The sequence below is a fragment of the Pinus tabuliformis genome, chromosome 3_1 (genome assembly GCF_031772625.1).
Source record: "Pinus tabuliformis cultivar Carrire ecotype Pingquan chromosome 3_1, CPIR1, whole genome shotgun sequence".
NCBI lineage: Eukaryota > Viridiplantae > Streptophyta > Pinopsida > Pinales > Pinaceae > Pinus > Pinus tabuliformis.
Window position 1 is genome coordinate 269,240,673 of NC_142301.1, and position 15,183 is coordinate 269,255,855.

Here is a 15,183-nt window from a genome sequence, read left to right on the forward strand (position 1 = left end):
GAGGTTTGCAAGACAAAAACATCAAAGGACACATCAATGTTTGAGTGGCTGAAGACAAAGGGATATGAACTTCATTATTTTTTTTAATAGAAGTTTTCAAGGACTATTGGAAATAGAGAAAATAGAGCATTGTGGGACATTTTTGTGGGTGATTAATACAATTCAATTAGAGCCTAGAAACCATCCATTCATATGAGATTCATAATTCATTCAAAGTGTATAATAAAGTAATCACGGTGATCACATTGATTCTCATTAACAAGCTCTCAAGATTGGACTTCCATATTCATTCATAAAATAATGAGAAAAAAAATAGTAGTGGAGATTCCATAGAAACACCAAGCCCCTTGGTTACTCTGTCAATGATTTGTAATCATAATCAATCTATCTACAAAATTGTTTTGTTTAGAATATTCAAAATTTAAACAATTCAATGTTTTTTGGGAGCTTGGAGTTGAACTATCTTGTAAAGTCAGATTTGAGTCATATCCTAAGCAGCGATGTTTTTTTCATGAGATATTTTTCATTAAATTTAAAAATAAACAAAGGCTCAACGAATCAAAATGTTTTTTATAATTATAATGTTGTAATCATTTGACCATAAAATTATGAAATATTATTGATTTCTAAAAGATAGTTGAAACATTTAACTCGACTCTAGTACAATATTTGAATTATTAAACAAAATTTCATCATTTTTAAAGCTAAAATGTTTCTTATTTTCTATTTTTTAATTATTTCAAAATTTATTTTTATATATTATAATTTAAATATCAAAATAATATCAACTTTCCCATTCAAATATTGCATTAATTAAAGAATCTTTTATAATACAAACTACAACACTCACCTTTATATTGCAGGCTACAAGCTTAATTATGTTATTTCTACACATAAACAACAACTATTGTCATGATATTTTGAGCTATATAAATTACAATTTTCACTTATCGAGTATGTAGAGGAATAATGACCCCTTGGTACTACTTCAGACAGACATAGGGACAAAGTGTATAAGAGTACGTCACATAATTTGGAAAGTTGGTCATAATATAAGGTATCTCCCTAAAGAACCCCAATGTACTATTCAAGTATATGGCCAGTTTACATAGCTATATGTAGAAGAAGGTGATATTGTTCAAGCCCAAATCAGTGGACGAGGCTTATGTACTAGCACAATAGTTGGAGAACATAGTCATGAAGAAAGGGCAATCAAGTGGATCAAAGTAGAAGGAGCACCAAGATGCTTCTAATGAGGGGAATAAGAAATGGAAAGAGGGAAAGATAAAATGATGATGGTCATAACAAACCAGAGCAAAGATCCTAGAAACTACTATAACATTGACAGTCATACAAAGGATAAGTGTTGGAAGTTTCATCTAGAAGTTAACCCAAAAAGCAAAAGGAAAGATAATAAAAAGAAGAATCTCATGGCTATTGATTCGAGCAACTAGGTTGAAAGCAACTCGGACATGGATGAGAAGGTCGGTTTTACATCAATGAAAAAAAAGGTGAATCTCAGTAGCCTTCAACAACAAGAAGAGAACTAAAAGAGCAGACTCTTCCACATAAATATACAGGTCAAGAAGACAAATATTGATGCTCTGTTTGACTTAGGATTGTAGACAAATCTGATTGCAACAAAGCTGGTCATTAAATTGGGATTGGAAGTTCGTGATCATCCAAAATTGGGATGGGTAAATAAGGATGATGAGATAAAAGTAATAAAACAATACAAATTTAGATTTGCTATCAGTGTTGATTTTATTGATATCCTTTGGGATGGGTAAATAAGGATGTTTAGGTAAAAGTAACAAAAAAATACAAAATTAGATTTGTTATCTATGTTGATTTTATTGATGAAGTAAAACTAGATGTAGTTCGCCTTGATGTATGTGGAGTGGTGTTTGGAAGTCCCTACGCGTACATGCAGGCTGTAGTCTTTATGCGGAGAGCCAACCAGTACCGACTCGTCAAGGATGGAAAATCATTCACCATTAATGTGCAAAAAGGCAAGGCAAAAATTTTGATGGTAAGTGCCAACCAAACCAAGAAAATGATCACTTCTAGCAATAAGTATGTTTTATTATTTTTAATAGAAAATCAGTTTGTAGAAGAGCCTGTGAGATCAAAGGCATCCCTAGAGGGATGCACTCAGAAATAGAAACAACAACAAAAGAGTTTCTATGGGAATATAGGGATGTGTTCCATGAGCCTAAAGGGCTATCACCTAAGAGGGAAGTGGAGCATGAGATACATCTATTGTTGGATGCCCCATTGCTAAACATTAGGTTGTATATGTAGTATGATATCGAAGCAAGTGAGGTGAAGAAATAGTTGTAGTGGCTACTAGAACAGGGTGTCACTCAAATGATTACATCACCATGTGGGTCACTCATCTTCATTACGCCAAATAAAACATGGGACTTGGTGATCGTGTATAGATTATAGGGTGTTGAATAAAATTATGCTTAAGAACAGGTATCCCCTACCTAGAATAAATGATTTATTGGATTAGTTGCATCAAGCGATCTACTTCACTAAGCTAGACTTAAATTTTGGATATCACCAAGTTCGAGTAAGAGAAGAAGATACCTAGAAGACTCCCTCAAAAAACAGACAAGGTTTCTATGAGTGGTTAGTCATGCCATTTTGCCTATGCAATGCACCAAGTACATGTATGAGGTTAATGATGATATAATGTGCCCTTTTATAGTTTCTTTTGTTATTGTCTATTTGAATGATATGATGTGATACATTTCTATGTGGGAGGAGCACATCTCACATTTGATGCATGTGTTGGAGAGATTAAAAAAGAAGTGGATGTCAGTGAATCTCAAGAAGTGTGAGTTTGCATAACGGTGTTTGGTGTATCTAGGGTATGTGATAAGTGGAAGAGAGCTTAAAAATGATCCTTCCAAGATGGACACCATCATGAAATGGCTAGTGCATACTAATGTCATTGAGTTTAGGAGTCTCATTGGGGAATAAAAATACTTGAGGAAATACGTAGCCTCATTTTTAGTAGTAGCAACACCCCTCCATGCCATAACAACAAGTGGAAAGAGTATCTAGTGGGGAAAGGGTAAGAAAATGGTCTTTGAGGAGATAAATAAGAAGATAAGTGGAGCACCAGTTCTGGCATTACCAAACTTGCAACAATCATTTGAAGTGGAGACAGATTTGAGTGGGTATGCCATGGGAGTGGCCTTGATGCAGGGAGAAAGGCATGTATGCTACCATTATGAAGTATTTCATGTGGAAGTTCTTAACTACCCTACCTACATTAAGGAGATCTATGCCCTCGTGCAAGTTGTGAAGAAGTGGAAGCACTATCTGATGGGGAAGGAGACAGTAATCCACACAGGTCACCAACCACTACAATACATACAGGTCAAGAGTAAGCTATAGTAGACCCGACATTTCAAGTGGATGGGGTTTCTACAATAATTCCATTTAGTGGTCAAGTATAAGAAGGGTAGCACAAACAAGTTGGCTGACAATCTTTTAAGTCCACCCACATCAAAGATCACAAATTTCAGAACTCAGATGTGTTAGCACCTGGATTGAACCTTAGGCTGAAGGAGGGTAATGCCAGGGTAACCACAAACCACGCTTAGCCAAGTAGCTAGCCCTACTAGGCCGGGAGAGGCCTCTCTCCGTAAGGATCTCAGTCAAGATAACTGGATCAGGCAAAGGATTTTAGGCTAGGCATAGTAGCTCGAAAGTTTTGATTGAAATTTGTTGGTGTTTTGCTCAATCAGATGGAGCTGGGCAATTTAGGTTTGGAAAATTAGGTCAGAAATGCAGGGTGTTTTATGGGGAAAGGTAGGCATAGGCTTTATCACTTTAGGCTTAATGGTGTGAGGTGTTTAAGACTGATGAGGAGTGTTGGGTGAAACTATGTTCGTTTAATTCCGTTGTAGTACTTACCCAACTATTTAATTTATCAATCCGAGGTCCGTAGACTTACGAGACACATGCACTATATATGCAGGACTGAAGTGGAACTAATCTAATCTAATCTAATCTAAATTACTGAAATCAAATTAAAGCATTGAAACACTAACTAGGAAAGCATGAAATTGCATAAAGGAAAATAAATACAACATGTGAAGAAGTGAATGGCAAACAACAAATATGAGCTCATGACAATAAAACTATGTCAAATTATATTACAAAAACTAAATTACAAATCAAGAAAGAATCAAAGTTAATCTCCATTCTCTATTATTCATTATTCACTATCACAATGAAGAGAGAGCACTCTCTTATATACATGAGGAAGATAACCTTTCCATAATTACATTCAAATATTCTCTCAAGCACTCTCAACTAGTTTCCCATTATTACAAGATATCATCGCACAAATCTCTCAAACATGATCCCACAAATCTCTCATATCTTGGATAAGATATGTCTTCATGATTTTCTCCTTAGGATAAGATATGCTTCCATGATTTTCTCGATATGCCTCCATGATCTTCTCCTTAGGATAAGATATGCCTCCATGATTTTCTCAATATGCCTCCATGATTTTCTCCGTAGAAAAAGGCTTGCATAATTATCTCCTTGATATGGTGGAGGAGATATTAATTCTTCACATATTTCCTACATCACAAAACTCACATATTCTTGAGATATATATATAAAAATATGTACATTTTCTAATAATTAATCATGAATTCACTTATAATACAAAAATGAATAAAATGGAAAATAAGAAGGTTAAACCCAAGTGTATGTAGGAAAGTGATATGATAACAGGTTAATGGAATGATGAAATGTAAGGAAAAAGGTGGATGAAAATATGACATTTCTGAGTCCCAACATCCTCCCCAACTGAACTTGTTGCATGTCCTCATGCAACCATGCATGGGTATCTTTTAAGAACATTTGGCATATTGAACTTTGGCTTTACATGATGATGTCTTAAATGTTTCCAGGATATGTGAGAGACATTTAGTAACAATTTACATTTTCTTATGGTTGGTTCTTGTGTGACAACCATGAATATGGTTGGTTCTTGTGTGACAACCATGAATACAAATAATGTTGGTTCTTGTGTTAACAACATTCATTTCATTTTCTGTTCTCTTTTCTTCAATAATGTAAACACTCACTGGAAATCATAATGTGCATAAGAAAGCCCTTTTGTAATATTAATGAAGCATGCCAATATTGCGTATGAAACAAAGTGCAACAAAGTATCATTGGAAAATAAATGTTGGTGAATGGTAAATGGAGTGATAGTGGTGAAGAAATGGAATCATGGAAGTGAATATGTAGTGAATGTAGTTCTCCCCCCCCTCAACTGAATTGGTTGCATGTCTGCATGCAACTTAACATGGCGTGTGAAAGGAAATGTAGCATGGTGAGGGAATTTTCCAAAATATTCAAGTTAGCATATAAGGAATTGCATGATTAAAGATTAGAAAACAACATACCTCTACTTACCCAAGAATGATGAAGTATGCAATAGGAATGTAGCTGCTGCTGCTGCTGGATCAGGAAAATGTGACTGATGTAACTGGATCCTGGAGAATGAAGGAATCTGAACTGCTGATGCTGAATCATGGAAAATGTGACTGATGTAACTGGATCCTGGAGAATGAAGGAATCTGAACTGCTGATGCTGAATCATGGAAAAGATAAATGCTGAGAGTGGTACTGTGGTACTCTCATAGATCAGAATGCATGCTGCTGTGACTGCTGAGGGAGTCATGAAAAAGTGTATAGTCTTCACCCGCTACAAACCCGATGGTACAATTCTAAACATGCGAATGAATGTGTCGATGTCGAGCATGAATAGAAATCATTGGATTACCGGCCATTGATGTATGCCGTTAACCAATGCGAGGCAACTCACCATTGATGTCAATGAGTGCCAAGGTACCGGAGTACATCTTGCGAAGTGCGAATGGATGTGTCGAGGTCGAGCCACTTGCAAGATCTGAAGATCAAGGGACATTGATGTATTCCCATGATCTCCAGCGAGAGAACTTGCCATTAAGGCATGCAAGCCTCTAGGTACTCAAAATGAACTCTAGTCTATTTCCCAGATAAGGTGCTGATGTCGATGGGGCAAGACTTGTTGAAAGGTGGGCCTTAAGGAATCCCACATCAGTCAACGCGAGTTTGTACAAAAAGATTTGGTAGGACTATAAATGGACAGAACTGACGGACAAGCAGTGTGGATCAGCATGGCTAGGAAATCAAGGTAATGTGATCATGGAAAGGGAATGAGTTTTATTCAAAAGGCAAACTGAAAAGGATAAATGGATGTATGCGATTCAGAAAAATAGGCGTGCATGAAGTCGTGAAAGATAAGGAAATGGAAGATGGGCTGCAACACAAGGATGGTGAGTAGTCATGACGCAAAAGGTGTGTAGTGGAAAATGTCATGATATGTGCAGTGAAGAATTTGTTCCTTCAAGCGTCCAATGATGCATGTTTCATTGTGATTTGGAAAAATCACTTTGCATACTCTGAAAAACTTAGCACCATTCCTGCATAAAAATTGTCATTTTCATGTGCCATCTCCATCGATCATTCCTGTATGAAGTGACTTCAAAAACAAATTAGCGCATTTTCAAGAATTTACAAAATGTCCATTTTTTTTTTTTTTAATTATTTTCCGAAATAACTCTAATTGTGGATGAAAAAGGTGTCGCATCGTAATGTTGAGCTTTCTGCATAAGCTTCTCGTTGTCCTACACATAACACCAATCTCATTTCACTTGTTAGTATATGCATCCTAACTTTTGCCCACAAATTCACAAAAATATCCAACATACTTTGATTTCCCCCCAACTAGAAATATTGCATGTCCCCATGCAATGTATTCATTGATTGTGCAATGCGTTTTCAAAATGTTTTTAGTGGTTTGTAAGAAAAATAATGTAAAACATTTGAAAAGGCGTTGGATTTGTTAGGGAACAAGTAGTGAGTTTAGAAATGAATGAGGGCAAATTTTATTTTATTTTATTTTATTTTATTTTAAACAACAAATTGCTATTTTTATTCTTTTAACAAAATTAAAATGAAAATTTTATTTTAGCATGGATGTTAGGTGTTGAAATAAAAAAAGAAATTTTATTTATTTATTTATTTCACTTTTTTTTTTGTTAATAAATAACAAATTAAAAAACAAAAGTTGTTAATTTATTATTTATGTCGATTTTTTTTTTTATACATTAAAAACAAAACTGTACATTCAATGCGCACCATAAATCTTCTGATGTAAAACCCATTGCACATGTAATTGAAAACGCAGATGCGTATTACCTGTGGGTTCCATCTATCCAGGCACCAAATGTGCATGTCCAAAAGCATCCTGTGGGTTCCTCCGCACTTCATGGCGTGGGCAAGTTGAAGTTATTAATGACAGAAAGTGTGTCAATGTGATCCAGCAATTCAAGCATGGAGTGGGGCGAATAATTTAGCCGGAGTTTGGATGCACACATCATAAATTCATGAGCTCAAGCTCCCATCGTTGTTTTGCCAGTCTCAGGCCTGCAAGATGTAGTGCGTTTTGTTCTCTTGGGCCTGCAATGCAGTGCGTTTCCTTTAGGCACAAATTTTTTTTCCAATTACAAACCACATGAGGGTTTATTCATGGGATATCAGATTGAATGATCAAATGTTGAGTGCTTGTGGTCGTAGCTGCCTTATTACAGGAGAGGCTCTTGGGCATAGTTTTAGAGTTCATAATGAACGGCCTAATATATCTTCTGAAAGATGCAAGTGAATAGGAGGCTCTTTTAGGGTCTGGAAAAGGAAATGAGAAATGGCACCCTGCTGCTGTAGTCTACGAACAACTGTTCTCGTTAATTACAGCTCAGGCCTTTGTCAAAGACGTTACTGCGTTCCTGGTTGTGAAAGTTGTACTCATGGAATGCTGTGCGGTTTTAGAGTAGAAGAGATAGATTCTTCTGCTGTGCAAGATGGGAGGCGTGCTCAGACAGCTTTTGCTCGCTACTGATAAGATAAAATGAGAGTGGCCCTGTTCAAAGTCTGTAGTCTCAACTTCTGAGAGTAAGTTCTGATGAAACTCAAGGTGAAGAAGCAGTTCCATTACAAAATTAGAAAAATACAGCAGACAAGAGTGAATTAGCAGAGTGTAAACCCAATTACTCACACCGCCTTATAGTGAATGCCAACATCTTCAGAACGCAACGTCTTAAAAACGTCAGTTTTGAAAAGCAGTTTTTGATCAAACCAAGACAAATCTAGACAAACGGGTTTTTTTCACAACAGAATAAATTACAAAACCCAGAAATCGTTTGCTTCAATTCCTAACGGTCTAAGAGGGAATCATGGTTCTTCAAGACCCTGTTTAGATAACTGCGTGAAGAAAAAAAACGGAGGGAAAGTCGACCACTTGCAGAACTTTATAATAAAAGACAAGGTTCTCAGACTATCGCTTTCCTCACTTAGTAAATCGAACCCAAATTCACCACCCATTTCTCACTGAGTAAATCGAACCCAAATGATAATACTTGTTCCGGCGCTCACTGCTCCTGATTATACTTTGAAAGTTATGGGAATCAAATGCGAAAATGATGGTGGGATAACCCGCTGTACTCACTTCACAGCATATTCATTCATTTTAGAACAGAGGAGTGTTGTACGCTTACATAGATGTCACCACAAGAGCGCTGGGAGCGTATATATATAATGCTGGGTATGATTTTGGGGAGTCCCTTGAATCATTGGGTACGTCGGGTGGTGGAGTCATGATTTGGCTGTGTGGAATAAAATGAATAGGCCGCTTTACATTTGTCTCTTTCCCTTGTTCTCAGACTAAATAAGGCCACCCCAAATGCGCATGGATTTATCCCAAAAATCAGAAACTTCAACTGGTGGCTCTCAATTGATTGTTTCGTTTTTTTTTCCGCCATTGTTTTTAATTAGTTTTGTTTTCATGAATTATTTTGTTTTTGTTTGTTTAAATTTTTAAAAAAATGAGATTGTTTTTTTATTTTAGAAAAATGGTTAATTATTTTTTATTTATTTTTAATAAGTCTTAAAAAAATGAAATTAACTCTATCTTTACAAAAACAAAAATGGTTAGTTTTTAAATTTAATTTTTTTTTCATTTTTATTTATTTATTTTTAATGAATGAAAATTGAGAAAGAAACTAAACTTTTTTTTTTTTTTTTTTTATAACAAATGGACATAATGATTTGCATATTGAAAGATGTTTGTGCTGAAGCATATTGCAAAACATGAATTTATTCTTGAAATTAGTCTATATCATCCTTATTTTCTGATCCTCGAGATCGTACAAAGACGCAGGAGGAGAGCATACTTATTCTAAGCAAAACTGAAACCTATTTTCTGATCCTCGAGATCGTACAAAGACGCAGGAGGAGAGCATACTTATTCTAGGTAAAAGCAGAACTAAAAATGAAAGCAAAAATTAAAACTGAAAGCCTACCTACTCTATACTAATTAGAATTTACAAATTAGTTACGTGTAGTTAAACTTCCAATGAAGCCATTCACGTAGCAGTAGCAACAATAGATTCAGTAGCAAGTTTTCAAATGATGGATGAAAACATTTGACAGTGAATGAGTCTGGTTGTTGTAACTGCAAATCAAAAAAATTAAAAGATGAATCTAATCTAATACTTACCTGGAACCATTGTTCGATGAAGCTTTGATATGCACAGTTTCTCTCACTCAGATCATGCTGTAACTTTTGTTCTTCTTCTCCAATTTGCTGCTCTTCTTCCTTGATCTCCTGTTCGAATGGTTGTTCGCCATCAGATACGCAGGATTCTTCAGATGTTGAATCTTCATTTATTTCTTGGGGAGTAGTTGAACCTTTAATTCTTGTTAAGATCTCCTCTTCCAAGGAAGAAGAGATCCCAACTTCTGCTAGGATCTGAGTGAGTAGTTCCAAGCTGAAACTCATTGTTAAGTCATGTTGAAAAAAAAACAAAAAAAATCAGCACACTAAAAATTGAATTAAAAACAAAAGGGATCACAGAAATAATCTTGAATTCAATACTCAATTAAAACCTCTTACAAGGACTGTTCATTAATTGAGTAATTGAATGCTTCAATTATAACCATGAACCATGAATTCATCACACATTCTTCACAGTTGCGAAAATCAAACACACCTGCAGAAATCAAAATTCACACTTGCATAAATGTAAACACACCCTACATGCCCTGATCCATAAGAGGTCGAGCCCATTACGGTATCTCGAATGCGATGCGTAGGCTGTTCCCCACGTCTTACCGCATTTAACACCTCGGAGTTAGGAACATGTCTAAACACACTTGCAGAAAAATCAAACTAAACTTCAATCCATCGTGCCTCCCCGGCAACGGCGCCAAAATGTTGGGTGAAACTATGTTCGTTTAATTCTGTTGTAGTACTTACCCAACTATTTAATTTATCAATCCGAGGTCCGTAGACTTACGAGACACATGCACTATATATGCAGGACTAAAGTGGAACTAATCTAATCTAATCTAATCTAAATTACTGAAATCAAATTAAAGCATTGAAACACTAACTAGGAAAGCATGAAATTGCATAAAGGAAAATAAATACAACATGTGAAGAAGTGAATGGCAAACAACAAATATGAGCTCATGACAATAAAACTATGTCAAATTATATTACAAAAACTAAATTACAAATCAAGAAAGAATCAAAGTTAATCTCCATTCTCTATTATTCATTATTCACTATCACAATGAAGAGAGAGCACTCTCTTATATACATGAGGAAGATAACCTTTCCATAATTACATTCAAATATTCTCTCAAGCACTCCCAACTAGTTTCCCATTATTACAAGATATCATCGCACAAATCTCTCAAACATGATCCCACAAATCTCTCATATCTTGGATAAGATATGTCTTCATGATTTTCTCCTTAGGATAAGATATGCTTCCATGATTTTCTCGATATGCCTCCATGATCTTCTCCTTAGGATAAGATATGCCTCCATGATTTTCTCAATATGCCTCCATGATTTTCTCCGTAGAAAAAGGCTTGCATAATTATCTCCTTGATATGGTGGAGGAGATATTAATTCTTCACATATTTCCTACATCACAAAACTCACATATTCTTGAGATATATATATAAAAATATGTACATTTTCTAATAATTAATCATGAATTCACTTATAATACAAAAATGAATAAAATGGAAAATAAGAAGGTTAAACCCAAGTGTATGTAGGAAAGTGATATGATAACAGGTTAATGGAATGATGAAATGTAAGGAAAAAGGTGGATGAAAATATGACATTTCTGAGTCCCAACAAGGAGCTAAGAAGGGCATGTGACAATCATGGATCCTTCTTAAACAGTAGAAAACATGAAATATTGAATGATTTCCCAAGGCAGAGCACTGATACAATGGATTCTACCTATCAAACTTGATAACATTCAAGAAGAAGAAATGAAATGAATGATGGCATACATAAAACATGTAAACAAATGATTACAAAATAAGAAACTGTGCTAAAACTCCATACCACAAGGATCCCATAAAAATAGTTGCAAATCTTATTAATCTCCTTGCCAAACTGATTACAATGATGTACAATCAAGCTCTGAGAATCCAAGTGAGTCCAACCCTTTACAATGAAGAAGAAGAAGAAGATATAGGCATTGTTTCAACCTCCTCCCATCCTTAGGGGTCAAATCCCTAAGATGAGGAGCTAATTTAATTGATACTAAACAAGAAACAGGAATATAGGCATCATTAACAACTTGCCTCTAAAAGTGAAAAACTGATTCATTTGAGCTCAAACTAACTTCTAAAGGAATGAATCTAGCCTCTATCACTATTTATATATCATAATTACATGCCAAGTCATCATTTACTATGGTAAATCATCCACCATGAGAGAGAATCCATGATTACAGTAAAAAAAACTGGAAAAATAGCAATCCTGAGTAAAACTGTGAAAAGCGCGGTGCCACTTTCAAGTCCCTTTTGGAGGCCTTCCTGACATTAAAATTGATCCCATGATAGCTCATTGGAAATATCTTCAAGTTTAATTTCTAGAACACCTGGAATTTCTACATTTGGAGCTCATTTGACCCCTCAAAACTTGATTCTCCCAAGGCTGCTTCTGTGTGTCCAAAAAGTGGCAGAAAGGTCATTTTTAGGGTGTTTTTGGACCTTTTGGTGGACCAGTTTTGCCCCAAAAATTTTGAAACTTGCTAGGGTGCATGTCCTCATTGCCCTGAATCCAAAAATGCAAGCCATTTCCTCATTGGGTGCCCCTAGGCTGTGCTTATAGGCAGTTTTTCTGTGTAATGAATTTCAAAATTGCAAATGACAAAATTTGCTCAAAACTTGCCCAAAATTTGTGTGAAGCACCACCATCATGTGCTTTGATGAGCCAAGGAGGATTCAGCCAACATTCTTAGTCTATCCTACTCTTTCTTACCTTTCAAGGCCCGCCTTAGCCTAGCTTTCATTTTCTTGATCCTCATATTGCAAATCTTGTTGCGGGTCTTGTAATGATAGGCCATGTGTCTGATCATCTTGTTGTCTTTGTTAGCCTTCCATAGCAGCTTCTCAAGGTGTAGGTTGACTCTCTCAAGCCAAGTCTCCCTATCGTTTTCAATCTCCTGTTCAATAGGAGTCAATGTGACTTGTGTCTCTTTGCCACTTTGCCTTTTTGCCTTGAGCATTTCTAACTCCATGAGGACTTGTTTGTCACTCAACTGTTTGTTTTCTTTCTCTAAGTATGTGATGACATAATTGGCCCTCTCTAAATTGTCCATCAATGCTAGGACTTGAGTCTCCTTTTCCTGAATGATGATGTCTTTAATTGTTTTTTCATCCTGAGTTTCTAAATCAATGGTCTGAGTATCATGTTGCTCAAACTCATCATGCTCTGCTAGATCAAAGTCTCTTTTCTCCTCATCATCAAGGTCTTACTCCTACACTTTTTCCTTCCCTTTGTGCAGTTTTTGTACCTGTACTTGTCGTGTCGATGAAGAAGGCAAAGCCCCTTCCACATCCTGTGGAGCTAGCATTTGCCTATGAGTTGATGAAGAAGGCAAGGCCCCTTCCACATCCTGTGGAGAAAACACTTGCCTATCTGCTGCAAATAATCTCCTAGTGCCCCATTGATATGTCATGTAAATGGGCACGTCAGTAGTTCTTGTCTCCTTGGCCTCCTCATCTGTTTTCATTGGGCTAGAAGGTCCTCTTGCTTCTTGAGGCACTGATGGAGGAATTTGAGGACCCCTGAAGATCTCATGAGAAATAAAGGTCTCCCAAGGAATGTTAAGGAGACTGAGATGATGAAGCACAATGATCTTGATCAGGGAGTAATGATAAAGGCTGCTCATTTGGTGAGGGTAAGGCTTCCTTCTGACAATAAGAGCCATCTTCTCAATACTCCTGAACAAGTAATAAGGGATGTTTAGCATCCTCACCCTGATGAAATGCATGAGGAACCTAATATGATAAGTATACAGCTTGGAGAACTGACCTTCACAAGTGAAATACTTCATGATGATTTTCATCATGGGAACATACTTTTTCTCAAGAAAATTGAAAGGAAACAGTCTCTTCACCTGATTTCTATACTGAGGTTTGATATAACGTTCATAATAGTACTCATCTAAATCATGGTGCTTGAACCACTTATCCCCTACATTAGGAATCCTTGTAGCATCTGCAATAATAGAGGATGAAATGGTGAAAGTTACCCCAGCAAGAGTCACCCTATTGTCCTGAAGATGTGCTGCAAAAAGTCTAGTAAGCTCTGGGTGATATTGTACTCTCTCAACTTGTTCACAAAATTCATAGCAGCCAAGGTACCTGAAGCATGTGACAATCAACTTTAAGGCCTACAATTCCCTAAGGTTTGATGGCTCTTCTTTGATTATCCTACCTCCCTTATGTGGTCTTCTTGGTTGCATGGCTCCATCAGCTGAGGTATCACTAGCTGTGTTCTCCTCCTCATAATCTTGGTCTTCCAAGTCCATGTTTGCAAGGGAGAAATGAGGGGATGGAAAATGGGAAATGAATGGAAATGAGAAGGAGGTTTTTGTGCCTTGAGTTCTGGGGAAAGAGAGACAAAAGGGACTGTGAAGGAAAAGTGGGAGGATAGGGTGATTTTAGGACTATAGGACTGGGTATTGAGAGGAGTTAGGGTTTAGGTAGAATTAAGGAGAATTCTAGGGTTTCAAGATTACAAATGACCAATAATGATTGCAAACTAGATTTAGCAACCCAAAACCAAGATGAAGCACCTGTACTTACTTGTATAAAGGAGAGCAAAGAAAATTTGTGGTCTTTTGGAAACTTTGGAGGTTTTTTGACCACGTCTAGGAAAATCGCAACGCCTTCGCTCAGAAGCACAACGCCCTAACAAAAGCACAACGCCCATTCAAATTTACACTAGAAAAAATGGAGAAAAGTGCAGTGTCGGGTGAAAAGCGCAGTGCCTCCCTCTATAAGCGTAGCGTCACTCTGTCTCGGCTAAAAGTGCAGTGCCTTTCGACCAAAAGTGCAACACCTTTCGACCAAAAGCGTAGCGCCAGGCTTTCTTGCTCAAATTCACTTAAAACTCGATTTTCTTCCTTCTCCCTTTCACTTTCTTGCTTGGCAAATGAAGACAATGAATTTTGAAAATGAAGTATAAGGGTTTAAATAGAGGAAGATTTTAATTTTTTCACTTGAAAAACCCACTTTTCAATGTTTCTAGTTCTTTTTCAAAAGTCTGTTTAATGCCTTTTCTTCTTGTATCTTTGCAGATGAATAAATGCTCAATTGGACTTGAATTTTGCCATGTTTTTTGTTTTTGCAGCAAGGAGAAATGCTTCGATGCAGCTGGGATTACTTATTACATATGGGAACTTAAAATTACAAATGAAATACAAATAAACTAAAATACTCTGTTTATTACCTTAGGTTTTAAAAAATAATAATTTCAGTAGCCATGCCTTTCAAGCCATCATGCTTGATTTAGTGATCATCCTCATACCCTTGCTGACCTTTATTTACATTTGGAAATTAGTTTCTTGACCTTGGTGATGAAACCCTAGACCTAATGAAATCATACCCTATGACCTAATGAAATGAACTGTAGATTAATTAAGAAACATAACTGAAGACAATCTGAAGAAGGATCAGCAAGTATAGTCTACGAGGGAAGAGTTGAAGAGAAAACAACCA